Genomic DNA, 3663 nt, shown 5'->3' on the forward strand with positions numbered 1-3663 from the left:
CACAAGTCAAACCCAAACTAACCCAACCTGCCCTATCCTATCCTATGCAACCTAACTAGCCTAAGCAAAATAAGATTAAAAAATATTTTTCTTTTTATACATACGGTGAACACAAAGTATGTGACGTCTATGACTTCATAATTCTCTTCTGGTTCAGGTTTTAGCTTCTCCTGGTCGTCGCTGTTAAGTGTTTACATAAAGAGGTCGGTGAAGGCGGCACAAATATTGTGGTTTAGCTCATGAAGTTACGTGTGAGCAGAGCGGCTGGTGGCGGGGTCGGACGCCTCGCTGCCAGCCGCAGCCCGAGATGATCACTGACTGTAAATATGGCTCAGTGTAGTCATAATAATACTTTATTTAGGAAAAGTACATACATAGATGGAGTTACAAACATTCTGATTTATAGAGCAAGTACATACAATACCTAAAGCCACTAGTACGCATAGCGTTTCGGGCAAAAGGGAGGATAAACCTTTCATGCAAACTGTACGGACCAGCAAGAAGAATAATATGGCTCAACCCGTTCTCCTAATAGAGCGTCGCATTTTGACGCATAGTTTACCTAAGGCCAAAAGGCCAAAAAATCGTCGTACTAGAAAATGGTAGCGGCTCGCGAAAGTGACATATTGTCCTGTTGTCTGTTTTGGGTCCTCGGGTAGGTTAGGAGGCACTCTAGTGCGGTAGTTTCTTGACGTTGGGAAACCTTGGGAGGACGGGCTGATATAAACCTAATCAGCGACTGGGCCGCGGGGACACTGATCCCCGAAATCATCTAGAGATAGCGTTTTTAGAATTCGAGGGGCAGGGAAGGAAAGTATCGGGGAAAGCGCCAAGCCATTCCATCTATATAGCACTGGGAAGGGATCAGGATAAGGATTTGGGATGGGAGGAAGGGGGGGGGGGGGGGGAAGAATGGTGCCCTACCACATGGATAGTAGGGGATTGAACGCCGGGCATGAAAGCGAGACCCCAAGTGGTTGGGCTTGATTCGAGGGGCAGATGACGCTCTAAGTTTTTCTTGTAAAGTTTCCAGTACTTCTCAAGACACTTGCCCAGATGACCTATAGGGTAGTAATCTAAGCAGTCGGCTCACGACAGAATGGTCCCGGGTTAGACTCCCGGGCAGGATAAGCCAATTGTGAACGTTTTCTGTTAACGAAAATAGTGAACCATAACGGTGGAATGTTAGGCCTATAGTATATGTATAGTAGATACTGCCATAAATAAATAAACAATAAATATTTTGATATTTTCCGAACGGAAAAAACAAGGCCAGTACAGCTATTTAGACCTACCTATGTTGTAGATTATCCAAGAATACCTGTTGTAGATATCATTCAGATAGTGCCTACTGTAGATATCCGGGTAGTTTATTCAAGAGTACCTAGTTATCCATCCAGTCTTCTCGAGCGTTCCCAGCGTCACTAAACTGATTTAATAAATTGCCAGAACCTAACAGAGGATCCACGAATAGAAAACGGAACAGTGTCAGTTTTGCGAGCCGCAATTTTTAGCGTCAGTTTTTTTCCTTAGGGGATCTATACTCTAAATGCCATGTACTATTCGAAAGGCCGGGTTAATCAGCCAGGGTGCCATTACTAGAGTAAACAGGCACAAGATGGTCAATGTCATAGGCGTCTACGAGGTGGTTATGGGGGAAAAAGAGGCTTGCAGGAACACTGAGCAAACCAAATTTCCGATTATCTTGAAAATCACGACACTCATTTGAGCTGGACTAAAACAGTATTGGGGATTCGAGAGTCTGAGTTTCCCCTCTTACCCCATCCCAATCTCTTTCCACCGTCATTTTCTTTGAATGATACTGAATGTAAACAGACTATTCTACGGCCTTAACGTAACGGGTAAATAAACCATTGCGTCTAGAGGCAACCACGATACTTAGCTGATTGGTTAACGACTTGTGAATCTAGATATTATAATATGCTTTATATCTAGTTAGTCCTCGACATCCATTGGCGCCATGTGAGGCTAGCACATGTCTATAATGCTTCACAGAGGCCTAGAGACGTGGTTGAAAACGGGTTCCCAATCTTGAGAGTTTTCCTTGGCTCAGAAACCGAGATTGCTCGGTCCGGTCAACACTTTGACATAGTGTAAACACCTTGCAAATTTTTTTCTTGCACGTCATCGAAATTTCTCTCTTTCTCTCGCTTTCTACATTTTATTTCCAATCTTGTGCTATTCTCTAGTGTTTCAATTCTTAATTCTTGAGGCTATTTCTCAGCTTGTTCCAGCAACACCATAATTTTAGCAGCATTTTTTGCACAATTTTTTTTCCACAAAGTATATTATAACAGCATAAATAACTATTATAGTTATATCAGTTTACGAATTATTAACAAAGCGACGGAGGGTGGGGGGGAGGGGGTGGATAATGCTCCTGCTGCTTGTGATGCTGCCGGTGGTAGTGGTACCGGTGGTGATGGTGGTGGTGGTGCTGTCGGTGGTGGTGGTGCTGTCGGTGGTGGTGGTGCAGCCGGTGGTGGTGGAGGTACAGGAGCGAGCCAGACACGCGTGTGACTCACTCGTGCCAGGGATGTAGGTCGGTGGAGGTTGTGGTGTCTCCGTCATCAAGCGAGGCTCCCGTCTACTGCGCCCTCTACACTTGGTCAAGGATGGCAAACTCGGTTAATTTAAGAGCCGCCCCCAGGAAGACGCGCTCGTTAACAAGAGGCTTTCGCGTTCTACGGAAAACGTTATGTAGATTTCTTTGTAATGCAATTTCTTTGTAATGCAATTTCTTTGTAATGCAATTTCTTTGTAATTTCTTCGTAATTTCCGTCCTGCGAGTGGTGGAGGAAAGGTTACAAAGGCACATAATGGGCTCACGAACTGATCCTCATTATTCGTCTAGCTAAGCAAATTACAAGTTTGACGAGCTAGGCTAAAAGAAAAAATGTAATTTATATATGAGAATTTAAGTAGTTTGGCGTAGTTTGTTAACGCGCTATACACACCTAGTTTTGATTGTGGGGGTTGAGCTCTGGCTCTTTGGGCCCGCCCCCTGGGCTGTGTATAGGCAGCCATGGGCGGTGGTTGAGGGGTCAGGATCTGGGCCCCAAATAACTTCACGCGCAATTCAATGTCTTCTTTATTATGCACCCCATACCCGTCCCGTGGGCGGTGGTGGAAAGGGTTACAGTCACATTATCGGTTCAGAAACTGAACCCCAGAGTTCATTTAGCTAAGCGAGTGACAATCTTTTGGTGCTAGTTATGCACTTATTAATGTTGTATTAATATATTATATATAATATATTATATATATAATAAAAAAGTTTGTGAGGTTTGTGAAAAAGTTTGTTTGTGAGTTTGTGTTTGTGAACCCATTCTTTTGTATGTACACATATATATTTACTTTATTTGAACTTTGTTACAAAAAAGGAGTTACATATGGGTTACAAAGATGGTTATCATATATATATATATATATATATATATATATATATATATATATATATATATATGTCGTACCTAATAGCCAGAACGCACTTCTCAGCCTACTATTCTAGGCCCGATTTGCCTAATAAGCCAAGTTTTCATGAATTAATGTTTTTTCGTCTACCTAACCTACCTAACCTAACCTAACCTAGCTTTTTTTGGCTACCTAACCTAACCTTACCTATAAATATAGGTTAGGCTA

At 42.7% G+C, this 3663-nt stretch overlaps 1 long non-coding RNA gene across 1 annotated transcript in view; it reads right to left on the reverse strand.

Moving 5' to 3' along the window:
* LOC123762243 (uncharacterized) overlaps positions 1-2963 on the reverse strand; it is a 24333-nt gene extending 21370 nt beyond the window's left edge. Inside the window, exons 1-2 of the long non-coding RNA XR_011228491.1 lie at positions 2547-2963; positions 105-318 (exon numbers count right to left, since the gene is read on the reverse strand). This is a non-coding gene — a long non-coding RNA (uncharacterized lncRNA). The remainder of the gene's footprint in view (positions 1-104; positions 319-2546) is intronic.
* Positions 2964-3663: the final 700 nt, after the last annotated feature.

The sequence above is a fragment of the Procambarus clarkii genome, chromosome 2, assembly GCF_040958095.1.
Source record: "Procambarus clarkii isolate CNS0578487 chromosome 2, FALCON_Pclarkii_2.0, whole genome shotgun sequence".
NCBI classification, from domain to species: domain Eukaryota; kingdom Metazoa; phylum Arthropoda; class Malacostraca; order Decapoda; family Cambaridae; genus Procambarus; species Procambarus clarkii.